Source organism: Protopterus annectens, chromosome 9.part0 (assembly GCF_019279795.1).
Source record: "Protopterus annectens isolate FY-2018-M chromosome 9.part0, PAN1.0, whole genome shotgun sequence".
NCBI lineage: Eukaryota > Metazoa > Chordata > Ceratodontiformes > Protopteridae > Protopterus > Protopterus annectens.
Window position 1 is genome coordinate 1,139,998,104 of NC_056743.1, and position 15,683 is coordinate 1,140,013,786.

Genomic DNA, 15,683 nt, shown 5'->3' on the forward strand with positions numbered 1-15,683 from the left:
CTTTGTAAGTCAGATTTCTCATTGCTTAGATTTTTAGTGAAGATTCTCTGAATCTTTCCAAAGTTGTAGATATTTTGCTATTTAGACAACACTCTGAGAAAGGTCCAGACTTGCATGTTGCTCTAGAATGGAAATAAAAAAGTGAATTTTCATATCTCCCTAATGTACATAATCTTCAGACTATACATTCTAATTCTCCAAGCATCTCTATAGAGTCTGTCTGTGTATATCTAGAGTATATTTTGTATTTATCTGCACTTAATACAGTGGCGGCTGGTGACTTCAAATTAAAGGGGTGCTGTAGGAGACAGCTGAATGGGTGGGGCCAATAGGAAGGGGTATGACCAACTAGAAAGGGGTGGAGCTATGCTCAAAACCACAACAACTGGAACTTTAATTAAATACGCTGCCCTGGGTGCCAAATCGTCATTACGAGAGTCCAGTCAAGATAAAATGAAGAGTAGAAGAAAAAATATTTCAATGCATTGGCTGCATGACAACTTACTTAATATCTAGATGGAAACACAAAGGTTGTGAGACATGAAAAAATAAATGACTTTTTAAATACATTACTGGAAAGTATTAAAAAAAAACAAACAACACTCAACTCAAGCCACTTCTCCTTGCACTGCAGTTCTAATTATAATTTATATTCAGCTTTATAAAATTACCAAGTAACATGCTGAAAGTAGCAATCTCTGTGATACCTCCACTTGTAAAAATGTTTCTTATTCAAAAATGACACAATGGAGATGAAAAGCGAAAAACAAAACCAAAACCAAACTTGAATTTGCTCTGGAGAAGCCAAATGAGGGACCAAGACCAGAAGGCAAACGATTAATGATCCAAAACAGCTTTATTCACAAACCCAGCAAAACACACTTTAACGCTATACATCCAAATTGCGTTTTCGAATGTCTTCATCAGAAGCCTAAAAACATATAATTCCCAAAAACTCTCTTATATGAGCACCATAATCTATCAATAAAAACATCAATTAGCAAATTCAATTAAATAATTAACCTAACTCATCATATTACACCATTACCCAAACCATAAAAAATATGTATAAATTACTGATTTGAATAAAGAAACAATTTTGATAAAAACCCTTTAAAATTCTTATCCATCTTCCTATAATAAGTAATTATAAAATTTTGATTTTCTTTTGTTTAGACAATAAAAAAGCATACATTATGGACTACACAGGAGATTCGGGTGTTATTAAACAGACAGTTATTAGAGAATGGGACAGGTTTAAGCAGATTACGGATTTGGAACATATACACAAGCAGCCTTTAAAATTTACATATAGAAAAGATTTGAATTTTAAGAGATTGTTTGAATTTGGGGGCAGTTCCAACCACAAGCACAAAACAGGTAAGGTTGGAACATTTAAATGTGGTTGTTGTTCTCAATGCCAGTATATTACCAACAGTGTCAGTATTTACATCCCTAGTAGAAATAGGGAGATATGTTGGTAACATACATTCCAATTGTAACACTAATGGTGTTGTTTATATTGCTACTTGTCATCTCTGTCATTCCTTTTATGTGGGCAAGACGGAGAGGAAGCTTAAATCTAGAATTTATGAACACCTTTATGAAATTAAAAAACACAGTGCCAATAATGCATTGTTTCGCCACACACAGACTTGTCAACAGGCCTCCTTTCATTTTTTTGTTTTGGAAGTAGTTCCCAAAGAGGTCAGGGGTGGTATGTGGGAAACCAAGTTAGAATACAGATAACTTTATTGGCAGATTATTTTGGTGGCAAACAAGAACCCCGGTTTGAATGACATGGTTTCCCTTCTCCCTGTGCTCAAATTAAGGGCTGCAAAGTTATAATTCAGCTATTATAATTCCACCATTTTCCAGCAGATGGTGGTATATCACTGAGTTAATTTTAACCTGCACAGTATTTTTTATTTTAAGTGACTGGCTGGTATTGTCTAAACAAAAGAAAATCAAAATTTTATAATTACTTATTACAGGAAGATGGATAAGAATTTTAAAGTGTTTTTATCAAAATTGTTTCTTTATTCAAATCAGTAATTTATACATATTTTTTATGGTTTGGGTAATGGTGTAATACGATGAGTTAGGTTAATTATTTAATTGAATTTGCTAATTGATGTTTTTATTGATAGATTATGGTGCTCATATAAGAGAGTTGTTGGGAATGATATGTTTTTAGGCTTCTGATAAAGACGTTCGAAAACACAATTTGGATGTATAGCGTTAAAGTGTTTTTTGCTGGTTTTGTGAATAAAGCTGTTTTTTGGATCATTAATCATTTGCCTTCTGGTCTTGGTCCCTCATTTGGCTTCTCCAGAGTGAATTCAAGTTTGGTTCTTATTCAGAAATGACCTGCTGCCTGACAACAACTATCTACTTGTTTCATGGGGAAGACACGATCAAAGTAAAAAATGAACAACAAACAAGAAACAAGCTCAAGATAAATCACTTAAAGGATTACTGCACAAGTTATGGACCACAAATGATAGATTGGCATTCTGTTTAGTTTACGTGTAAAGCCTGCAAAGATGACTGCAAGTCCCCAACAAATGTAATGAGCTTCTGAAAATACTGTAATCCTGTCCTTTATTTCAAATACTGTCATATGCATTTCAATACCTAAGGCTTATATGTTATCTAGTTATGTAAATATTCTCTGCATGGCAACAACAAAAAGGCTTTCAATGTTGGTAATTCTGTAACAGTATGCTTATTAAAGCTTATTTGCATCTTACAAGCTCCGACAAGCTTACCTGATGGTCATTAAAGCATTGCTACTTAAACACGGAGCAACAGGGCATTGCGACAGCATGCATTTTCTGAATAATAAGAAGCATAAATCAACAGTATAAAAATATGACATAAAACCAGAACATTCTGCAAAATCAAGGACAGATGAAAAGCCATGGTCGTACTTGTGGTCTACCTTGGATGGAGGAATACTCTGCACACTTACACTGCATAACTGCTCCTTGCCTTGCTTGGACACATCCAGAGCCACTACAATGGGGAGTGGGGTACAACAAGTATGTCACAATTTGAAATGTCTCTGGCTGACCGTGATGGCTCTGACACTCATACCTCTCAACCTCAGAGCAAGAAATCTGGACAAAGCCATACATAGAAGTGGGACACAGGCCCAAAAATAAGGACAATTTTTAAATATTTCTCTTATAAACTTAGCACGATAATAGAATAGTAGTAGGTCTTGCATTAGTATGAATTTTCTGAAAGGTATGAAATCTGAAACTCAAATGTCTGCCATTATTTTCTAACTTCAGTCTTCAATGATTTGCCACGAATTTGCCAGAAAACCACAATTTTATAAAATAGCAGACCAGAAATGTGATACAAAAATATAAAATTGCCACACAATACAGCTGGGAACCTGTAAAAGAAGGGACAGCTTTTTAATATTAAAGCTGACAAAATAAGAGCATCTACATGCATTTCTGAAATAAAAGCAAACTATAACTCTGATCATTACAGTTATTTATAATGGTAAACCTTCCACGTCTTCTTCCAAAATTGCCATTTTGCAGAGGGATTATTACGTGGAGAGCAACATTTTGAGCCAAACTTGGGGGCGGTTGAGAGGTTTGGATATTCCTAATTCTGTGAAATGATTTGCACATACCTCTCAACTTCTTAATGCAGGAAATCTGGACAAGGCCAAATATATTGGGGGAACATACAAACAGTACTAAAAATTGCCCTTGTATAAACTTAAGACAGTTGATTGAATAACAGGTCTTGCTTTACCATGCATTTTTCTGAAAGTTATGATGTCTGAAACTCAATGTCTGTCATTATTTAGTGACTTCATTCCTAAATGATTTGCCAGAAAACCATAAATTTTATGAGGAACAAACCAAAAATAAGAAGCAAAAATCTATTCATTCAGCAAAAATCTGGACAGTTGAGAGGTATAGTTCAGCCAGGGCTGTCTGAGTTTGCTGCCCTTCCCCCCCTCACAAACTCATGGTCGAATGGAGTCTCCCCCCAGTAGCCATTCCAATGTTCCATTCCTTGGTTATTTCACCCCATTTACCATAAACACTGTAATGTGCACACTGCTTTACTTCTGTGATGATTTGGATTTCATTTGAAAGTTTTATTTTGCATTTTACAGCACAAACCCTAATAGATATCTGCTAAACAAAGCAATGGAGTCTCACTATGAAAATAGACTTAGCATTAAAACTTCTCTGCCCTTGAAACTCACATTCATTGAAACAGCATTGAAACCCACATTCAAAGAAAATACATTTTGCCAGTGGCAGATAAAGATGAACTTTGGGCCGTTTTCAAATCATAGGCCCCTTGAACACGAAACATACACATGTTCTTTGATTCACCTTCCTCATTGTATTCAGTTATATTCCTTTTACAATATAGTACAGTTGTTAGACAGCATTTTAAATTTATTGTTTTGAACATTTTTCCAGTAAACAATGAAACAAAATGCATGCACCAGTAATGACAAAACTGCGCAATTCAGAACATTTCCATCATAAAAGTCTACTCAGACTTCTACAGTCCACCAGTATCAGTAACTATGCACAATCTCTGAAGAAGTAAAAGTCATCCAAATAATTCCACATTAAAGAAATCTGTAACTAATGAAGAGGTTGCTGCTAGAAAACAACTTTATATGTCATTGTTTCATCTACAAATAAAGTGCCTGTTGCCCTTGAGGAATTGCCTATGTTGCATTAAAAAAATGATAAGCTAGTAATATCTCAATAGGGAATGGAAGGCAAACTAACAGGTTCATAGTTACTAGGTATCTTCACCAAAAAGGACTGCAGCATCCGCCCTCTTTACAAGGCAGTACAGTATCAGCAATGCATCTACCTACTGTGAGAGTAGAACCCACAGCCTTCTGCATCAAAAGCAAGTACACTGCCTGTTGTGCTATTAACAATATAAGCTGCCTCACTATAAGCAGCACTAAACTTTTGTTCCCCTGCAGCTCTCGGCTTCTTGTAAAATCTACTCGACACTCAGCTGTATCTCTGAACTTTGCAGCTCAAGAAATCTGGAAAAAGCCAAAATTTATTGGGGAGGGGGGACAAAAGCCCAAAAACCAGGGACACATTTTAAACATTGCTTGTATAATGTTGGAAAGTTGCTAGAATAAAATGCTGTGTTACCACCATACATTTCACTGCCAAGTAGTGAACTCAGGGGACCCTGTGCAAAACAGTCAGAGTAACATACCAGTATGCCATATCAGCTGTTTTGTGAAAGAGAGGAAGAATGAAACTTAAATGGCTACCATTTAGTGAATTCAGTTCTCACCATAGCTGTCAATCTCTTAGCACAAAACACCTGAACAAAGCCAATAATGGGGGAATACAGCCCCCAAACATGTTCAGTGAATTCAGTTCTCAACATAGCTCTCAACCTTAACACATAAAACCTGGACGAAGCCAATAATGGGGGAATACAGTCCCAAAAATAGGGACAAATTTTAAATATCCCTGTTATAAATTTAGAAAATTGCTGGAATAAAAGGTTTTGTGTTGCCATGTACTTTCTGAAGAATATGAAGTCTGAAATTTAAATGCCTGTTATTTTTATTTAACATTTGTTAACCAGGAAAGTCTGACTTGGAACAAAAGCCAATTTTCTGCAGAGCAGGGACAAACTCTCCAGACACATGTCTTTGTAAGATGGGAGGACATGCAGACTCCACACAGAAGGCACCCCAGCCAAGAATCAAACCAGAGAACCTGTAGCTGTTAGGCAACAACAACAATGCTACCAGTGCACCACTGCACTACTGGCTTTGCAAGGAAAAAACAAACATACAGAAACCACAGATTTTATGAGGCAAAAATCTGCAAACTTTTTACAGATGGTGGTGGGTAGGGAATTCAGGCCCTTGCCACCTGCACCCAAGGTACAGGGTTCAAGCCTGAGTATTCTTTACCCACCACCATGTGTTTTCTAGTCACCAGTATATAGCAACTGGGGCATTACACACACACACACACACACACACACACACACACACACACACACACACACACACACACACACACACACACACACCCCTTACCTGAATTAAATCTGCAGCAGCCCTGGATTCACTCACACCTTAATCCGGTCACAGCAGTCCTGAATTAACGGCTGGTTTTCTTCTCCTTAGCCCACCCTCACAAGCTAACGGCTGGTTTCCTGGCTCTGTGAGAGTAGGCTCCTGCCTGCGGGTGATGCAGTCCGGTGTCCTTCCATTCTGTGCGGGTGATGCAGTCTGGTGTTCTTCTGTTCTTTGTGGCCATCACCACACAGACATCTGGGCTGCAGGGCAGGGATGCCTTTCTCCCCTATCCGGACTGCCTAACACAGCAGTCTGGAGTTCTGTGAGTACCAGGAACTCCAAGCATGCATGCGTGGAGTTCTGGGACTCCTTCTACAGGTGGGGGGGCTGCAGTCCTATAGCATGAGCCGCCCCTGATTAATATATTAGAGGCTGTAAAAAAGAAAAGTAGTACAAATCTTGTTTTTATTCTTGTTTATTGAAATTGGGAGATGGTGATCTGGTCAAAGTGGTAACCATATGAAATGTCAGGACTCGCTACAATGAGTTCTGAAATGCAGAGATTGACTGCCTGAAAGAATGGACTTAAATATATTAAGTCTAATATGCCATTTGTTGGATTATTCATCTCTGTCAGAGGTATGGTTATCCCAGCATTGGTATATATAAGTTCAGGGAGCAGGTGGAGCTTACCCTCCCCTGCAAAAAGAAGTTTTAAGGAGAAGAGAGATTTTTGATATCCGCTCTTCTCCTGTGTTTTTGGTCTTTTTATTTTTAGTTTTTTTCAGCACTCAGCAATTTGAGTGCCGACATCTCAATAGGGAGCTGTTCAAACTACTTACCATAAAATTTGCATTTTTTAGAACTAAAACTGAATTATCAAAAAATATAGTTTCGCAATGCATTTTCTCTAGTAGAATTATTTCAGACATTGGAACTGGCAAAACAGATACCTATATTTCAGACTAGAAACATGTACAATACAAATTTCCTTTCGATGCTGGCCCCAATAAAGGCTGTCCCTCCTGTTGTTTCCCTTTTCAGAGAAACCTGGTTTACGTCCTAACTTCCACTTGTTAAATGGCCAAAAACAAAGAATTCCATGAATTTGAAGGTCGAATTTATTATAACACAAATTAAATAAAATAAATTATACATAAAAACCCGGATTAAGCGCTTTCATCTCCCCTCTGGAGACTTGGTCAGAATCAACATCCAGGTTTCTTTACCCATTAAAATAATTGTCCATCATCCCTCATTGGTTGTCCAATTAAATAGTTAACTAATTGAACTATCTAATATTTAAATCTAATATTTAACTCAATGCTTTTATATTCACAATATGCATAAAACCTTTTAAAGCATTTAATAACATTTAAAGTCAATCCCTGGGATTCATGAAGCTCGGCGCAAGGCCGGTGTAAGGCTTGCGCCGGCAGTGCAGTGTATAATCGGCGTAGCAGCGCCATATGCATAGTAATGAGTGCGCTGCAACCACGAACACGTGCAGAGGGCACGCGTCGCGAGCCAAGTAGGATGCGCCCGTAGGCGTGGCCAAGCCGGCAGGCGATGAGCAACCTAAAGTGCTGACTGTCACAGGCCGCCTGCAATAGTAACCGCACCAGCCAGGGTCCGTGGATAATGAAACGTACGCAGAGTATGCAACATAGTACCCGTTCACACAAAACAGAGAACCAAACATTAACTCACGAAGTCCAAATTGTACCCATCCAAGGAACAAAGGATACGCGTAATACCGTGTCCATCACGCAATGCACTGTCAGTGGGCATACCCAGTGAAGGTGTACCGCAGCATGTCAGCGCGCCACCTACACAAGTAGCCACATGGGCATGGTCACCAGCAGTAGTGAGAGTACACAGCCGGGCAGCCGTGTCGATATAACAACCAGAAGGAAACCAGATACCCCAAACACAGACAAACATGTGCATAGCAACATGTACTACACCCAGCAATGTGCCCGTCGCATACACATAGGACGGCGTATGCCTAAGCATAATATCCAGAAGCAGAACCCATGCATGCAAATGTAATACACAACAGCCCCGTCATATACGTAACCCGCACCCATGTACGACCGTGCACCCAACCCAGCTAGCAGCCTTGTGCAGCTGCACACCTACACACAATGGGTATACCTGAAATGTAGTAAGAAGTATTGTCCTAAGCAGTGCCATGCGGGCAAATATGTACCCCACATGTTAACATCCCACCTCAGGTACTGATATCCAAATGGCTGCATGTGAATGTGTCGGCAGAAATGTACATCCGCATGTGGTATGGACCTGTCGAAACCCCATAGGCATGCTGCGCGGTGCCCATAACTGTGCACATCTGGACAAGGCAGTATGTTCAGCCACTGTACTGATGATTAGCTATGCATACATGTCAAACACAACACATATGGCGGAACATCTGCCCACCAAGCAGGACGCCCCAACAGGGTGCCACAACATCACACATTGAGAATAGCGTTGCCGGATGGCCAAACACCTACGGCCAACGCAAAGGATGGAATAACATGTATATGCCTGGATGAATGGGTATGTCATAGCATGGGAATAGGCCAAGCTATCCAACATAATAGCTATGCATACCAGATACAAACTGCCAGTAACATGCAGTAGTAATGCAGGAAGGCATACACGACTGTGGGAATAGCACAGGACATATGGCACGTGCCAAGTGTTGACGCATGACACAAATGTCCAGGATGGGGCTCCCTGCAAAGAGGAACATGTGCCAACCCCACCCCCACAGATGTACCGGCAGTGAAACACATCCCAAACACACACCAACACTACCGTCCATCCCACGATATAACGGAGGCTGGTCAAAGACCACCATGACGTGTGCACAAACAGGGACATGTGTAACGTTGCTAACAACCCCCCACAGGCCAACGAATAACAGTATGGACATATGCATGTAATGCTGTGAAGGATGTGTGGTAGTCCTCAGTATCACAGAGGTAGGTACACAGATACACTGTAATCAACCGTGACGTATGTGCACTGTACACAGCATACCTGCAGGTAATACATAGTTCAATCATGTGCCACAGAAATATACACATACGAATGAGGATAGGGGATAGACAAGTGTGAATGGGACAAACTATGAACATAGGTTCATAGGTCCATAGGTACATAGTAGGCTATCTGCCTAAGGGCAGCTATAACCCTAGCCCACAGTTATGTTGCCTTTGCCAACCCTCCATTCCGAAGATAACAATGCCTATTATATTGCTGTACCTCTGTCAAGCAGTGACAATGAAGTAATCCCTGGGGTATATCTGCAATCTCCCATCCATTGGTCAAGATCCCCCTCAAACAAGGCCAGCGAGGTGCTCTGCCTCACATGTACTGGGATGTTGTTCCACAGCATAGTGAGTGTCTGGGTGATGAATCTGTCCCTCCAACACATTCTATTAATGACCGTGTCAAGGTTCACGTCACCTGACCCTGTGGTTCTGAGGGATGTAGATCCATTAGGTGAAGCATAGTCATCAAATATGGGTCGACATGGCCTTGTATGTCAGGCACAGGTCACCACTGAGCAAGTGGTATGTGACTGAATGGAGCAGGAGTCCTTTCAGTCGGGCAGCATAACACAAATTCCTGACATCCTGCATCCGTTTGACGATGAACCTATGGGGCCTTCCCATCTGCTGCAGGTGTCGGGTCAGATACCTTCTGAACGGGGCAATGTACTCAATCATAGGTCTAATGAGTGATGAGTACAAGGAGACGATGACCTCCCCTGATCTAGATGTAAATCCCTGCACGATCAGGTGGGCAATGTAGAAGGTCTACCTAACTACGTTAGCAACGTGTGTGTCGAAGGAATGGTGACTGACAACCTGGGTCCCCAGATCCCTGGTAACTCCCTCTGTGCTCAGTGGATTGCCACCTATATGGCAGCTAGGGGTAACCTTGTTCTTCCCGAAGGGTATGACTATGCATTTCCCGGCATTTAGCTGTAGGCCATGTCCCTGGCACCAGATATCCATATCTGTGAGGCCCTTCTGAAGGATATCTGTGTCAGATGTCCGTCCCACTATGGCACCCAGTTCGCAGTCATCTGCAAACATTGTCAGCCATAACCCCCCTGTGTTTGCTTGTACTTTGGAAATGTAGATGCAGAAAAAGAGTGGACCCAGGACTGAGCCCCGTGGGACACTGCCTGTGACCGGCTGTGAGTCTGACATGGTGCCAGCAACTATGACCGTGTGGGTTCTGTCACCTAGCCAGTTTGCAACCCATCCTGCGATGTACGGGTTCACATCCAAGCCGATGGGTTTATCAATGATACCTGAGGGGGGTATTGTGTTGAAGGCCTTTGCCAGGTCGAGGTAGGCTGTATGGACTGCCTGACCCTCATCAATGGCCTCGGTGACTGTTCCTAAAACGTCAACCAAGTTTTAAACGCATGATCTGCCTTTGACCAAGCCAAACTGGGTTGGATGCAAAGTATGCAAGTCCCCTATGTCGTCATCTATGAGTTCCATTATGATCCTTCCCCATGGCTTTGCAGATAAGGCTTGTCAAGCTAATGGGACGGTAATTACCAGGGTCAGTGGAGGCACTGCCCCTGTGAAGTGGGACTACAGTCACCGTGCGCCACAACTTGGAGTCGTTACCTGAGGTGAGGCTAAGATTAAACAGCTGTCCTAACTGTGGGTCTAATTCCTCAATGAGTTCATGGAGTACACAGCCGGGACACCATCTGGTCCCATGGATGCTGTGTTCACTGCCTTGGAGAGCATGTCCCACCTCTGCGTGACAGAAGTCCCGGGGCCCACAATCCTCGGGTACAGACATCTCTCCATGGGGGGGGGAGGGGGGGGTGTTTGCACCGAACCTGTCAGCCAGTATGTTGGCAATGTGTGTAGGTTCAGTAAACTTCACATCATTCTGAACCCAGTCCGAGCATATCTGGGAGTGTCCTCCCAGGTGTCCAACATAGCTAAAGAAGGTCATTATGATTGTCTGTCGAGTCCTTGGTGATATATCTGTCGGATTTGCCCTGGATGATGTCATGAGAGCTTGTAGTTCTTCACATATAATGAGCAAGGGTGTCATACCTTACAAGGATTCTACTCTGTCTTGTAGTAGCTACCTCCTTTCGTTGTAGAGCTTGTGTATGGCTGGGGTACACCAGACTGGATGCTTGGCATTGGTACAAAGACTCACAGTTGTGTAAGGGATTGCCTGATCCATGCAGTCCTGTAGGTGCTGGTAGAAGACACATGTAAGTGATTCAGTGGCTTGAGTAATGTTTACCACTGGCTCAGGGGCCTTAAAGGAGACCACACTAGTGTTTAGAAGTGTGAAGTCGGCTTTTGAGAAAGCCATATGTATGGTAACTGGCACCACCCACAGCATTCTATGCCAATAGCAGAAGCTATTGTCCAAATAACATATTATTATTTTATTATTAAATTATTTATTATTATTTATTTAGTTATTGTTTTAGCTAATTACACTTGAAAATGCCCGGTAAAACCGGGCGAAAGTGCTCGTGATCCACTTGTTATGGTGGTGTTATACTGACAATAAAGTGGCGAATCTTTCCTATTAGGACTTCTGAGGATTATTTAAAGCAGTTGCTAACCTGCATCTTTGGATGTACACCATTTGGTTTCAGTTTTGAAAAACCTGGTTTTCGTAGCACTACATAATCTGGGTAGTCAAACAGACATCCGCGATTGGGGAACATACAGCAGCAGTCAAAACCACTGGCCAGATGGACACAGTCCAACAAGTTCTACACTTTACATATGCACATTGGTGTCCATTGTAGGACCCAAAAATTGATCCGTACGGAATATCATCCAGCTGCGATCGTTCTACCAGAAGAAGTGACAGCCGTGACTATGGCACAGCTAGACATATGCACCACCAGCGTGTTTAAGGTTGATGACAAGTGTCCATGAAATGCAGGACATATGAACAGAAATCCCCAGATTGTCAAGTCCATAGAAGTGTGTCCACATCCCAGTCCCGCACACATGAAGGATGTGTAATGGGTACCGTCGAGGGTTGCAGCCATGGGATCCTGGGTATGCAGAAATGGGGCTTGGTGTTGTTTGGCAGATAATCCGTTGTCCTGCCCCGTGGGAGGGATGTGGGTATAGCACATGCCTTACTCCCCAGTAATAATGCAAAGCATCCACCGGATAATGCTAAATGCAGGTGTGAAATGTGTACAGCCCTATACCAGTGTCCAGTAGGCAATTCCCATGGATGGACAAGCGTACGACCAAGATGGCACCCATAACTGCAAACCTGGTGGAATTACACAGCTGCAGTAAGGCATAACACAGGAAATACAGATAGGGACTACAGTAGACACTCCCCATACAAAGTCAGACTGCCGTGCGAATACCAGCGTACACAGCACTCAATCTGCCAGCAACAAAATGGGGATCACTCGCTTCCATACTGCGGAACAAATGGGCGACCTGTGGAACACATACTAATGGCACACCAACAACGTCAACTAGGAAGGTCATAAGATGGTTAAAGTATGGCGTTCCCACTTATAAAGAACATGCTTCAATGAATTAATAGGATCTACATGTTTTGGTGGTGTTATTTTGACAATACAGTGGCGGATATTTCCTATTGGGACTTCTGAGGATTATTTAAAGCAGTTGCTAACCTGCATCTTTGGATGTACACCATTTGGTTTCAGTTTTGAAAAACCTGGTTTTCGTAGCACTACATAATATGGGTAGTCAAACAGACATCCGATTGGGAACATACAGCAGCAGTCAAAACCACTGGCCAGATGGACACAGTCCAACAAGTTCTACACTTTACATATGCACATTGGTGTCCATTGTAGACCCAAAAATTGATCCATATGAATATCATCCAGCTGCTTCGTTCTACCAGAAGAAGCGACAATATGACTACGGCACAGCTAGACATATGCACCACCAGCGTGTTTAAGTTGGCGTTGCTGACAAGTGTCCATGAAATGCAGGACATGAACAGAAATCCCCAGATTGTCGAGTCCATAGAAGTGCGTCCATCCCAGTCCCACATACACAGAAGGATGTGTAATGGGTACCGCCGAGGTTGCAGCCATGGGATCCTGGGTATGCAGAAATGGGGCTCAGTGTTGTTTGTGAATAATCCATTGTCCCGCCCCGTGGGAGGATGTGGGTATAGCACATGCCTTACTCCCACTAATATTGCAAAGCATCACCGGATAATGCTAAATGCAGGTGTGAAATGTGTACAGCCCTATACCAGTGCCCATTAGGCAATTCCATGGATGGACAAGCGTGCGACCAAGATGGCACCCATAACTGCAAAACCTGGTGGAATTACACAGCTGCAGTAAGGCATAACACAGGAAATACAGATAGGGACTACAGTAGACACTCCCATACAAAGTCAGACCGCCCGTAAAACCGGAGTACACAGCACTCAATCTGCCAGCAACAAAATGGGGATCACTCGCTTTCATACTATGAACAAATGGGCGACCTGTGGAACACATACTAATGGCACACCAACAACGCTAACTAGGAAGGTCATAGGATGGTTAAAGTATGGCGTTCCACTTATAAAGAACATGCTTCCAATGAGTTAATAGGATTAATGTCAATTGACCATGGAATACACCTAATCAACATCAAAAAACCCCTGGCCCCACAAAATCCAAAACACACATAGGTAGATGAAACAGTCAACAGAAATTGTCCAGGACATGCCCTGGTATAAAAATTCCCCAAGAAAAAAGGGCCCCCCGTGGCTCCATCAGACTTACACATAACATAAAGCATCCAGGCTTTAAATACCCCTCCTTACACTTTCATTGGTAAATTTTCCCAGCAAACAATGAACAATTAACCACAGATATAAAGCACAGCGCAATGTTAACTAAAAATATTAACATCCCCAAAAATTTTTTGTATTATATGATTTTTACTATCCAATACTCATCAATCAAAGATCTAACAATATATATAGAAGATATTATATATCAATGTAATACAGTGGTAAACAACTGAAAGAGTGGTAATGTGTTTTTGTTTTCTGTACCTAAACCATTCCTGTTACTTGGGTTTAAGCCACCTGCTTCTAAAAGAGGCTTAATTTTTTCATCAGTCAGCCCTGGTGTGTGGTCAACTCCCACCAATTTCCATCTCAATCTGCATTCTAAAGCATAGTTGATGGGGTCCCCTCTGGTATTAAAACCCAGCCTTTGAAAAACACTGAATGTAAGTATCCCTTTGTGAGGGCCCCGGGGAGGCATGCCAACCTCGGTCCGGGACAGTACCACCTGTCTAGTAGGTATGTCATGGGACACCAGGAGGGGGCACCATGTGTTGTGGTGGGGGGCCATAGCCCTATAGCCTAGGGCAGGGATCTAAGGCACTGTGTAGGAAAATACGGTCTGCAGGATGTGCTGAAGTGCACATGAAACAGCGGTCTGGATTACCCATAGTGGCCCCCTGCCCCGGGGCTATAGGGGGACACACACCCCATGCATACAGCACAGATAGACATACACACCATAAACAGGAAATTTAAACACAAGGTTTATGGCGGAAAACAGTGTCAGTACAGCAAGGATAGCTGTCTCCCCAATACCCAGAATGTCTCTAGGGCGTTCTGGAATACACGTTGCATGGACAATGGTGGATATGCACCCCACAGTTCTATGTGTCACCCGGGGCAAAATGCATACAGGGGCAGACAGCTGTCCATGCAAGACACACTACACAACATAGGTATGTATATATACAAGAGATACGGGCAAAATGGCAAGGCCGGAGTGAACTCACACCCCAAACCCAAAAAGCATGCGGGAACACACTATGGGGTAACCACAGCAGCACACAGGCATAAGGCGGGACCATCCACAAACACGGGGAGGGTGGAATATAGTTTTCCCAAACTCAAAACCCAACCCTATGAACCCAGCGGCGGGGACATAACACACACACACACTGGCAGGCATGGGATTGACCCCCCCCAAACCCAACCCCAAATATGCACAGGTAGGGACCTACATGGACCACTGAACACAGCCCCGTCAGAGGAAACCCCCGGTGGGTGAAAACATCCGAATACCCCCGATAGCCAAGGTATGTGTTCCCGCGCTAAAAAAACATCACTGGGCCCTGCACACACACACACACACACACACACCCCAAAGGGGGGGTTGAACCTACCCTACCTACATGAACCCCTACAGCATGATGCATTTACAGACCACCGAGATTACTGAGCACACCCTGTCAGAGGCATACTTCTAGGGGTGACATCATCCGTGGGAATAGCGGGCAATAGCCAAGGTATGTTTTGGAAGCGCTAAAGCATGTCTTGCAGAGGCGGGAAAACACACACACACACCCACACACCCCCGGGAAGGGCGGAGTGAACCTACCTACCTACATGAACACTACAGTGATGCATTTACAAAAGCCCCGAGATTACTGAGCACAGCTGTCAGAGGCATACTTCTGGCGGTGACATCATCCGGGGAATAGCGGGCAATAGCCAAGGTATGTGGGGCGCAAAAAGCATGCCCATCCAGAGGCAGCTGGAAACACACACACACACACACACACAC

General features: G+C 42.7%; 1 protein-coding gene across 3 annotated transcripts in view; it reads right to left on the bottom strand.

Annotated features, from left to right (window-relative positions):
- The window catches only part of LOC122811872 (transcobalamin-1-like), a 384,117-nt gene that overhangs the window by 44,114 nt on the left and 324,320 nt on the right, over positions 1-15,683 (bottom strand). The gene's annotated exons all lie outside the window — the stretch shown is intronic.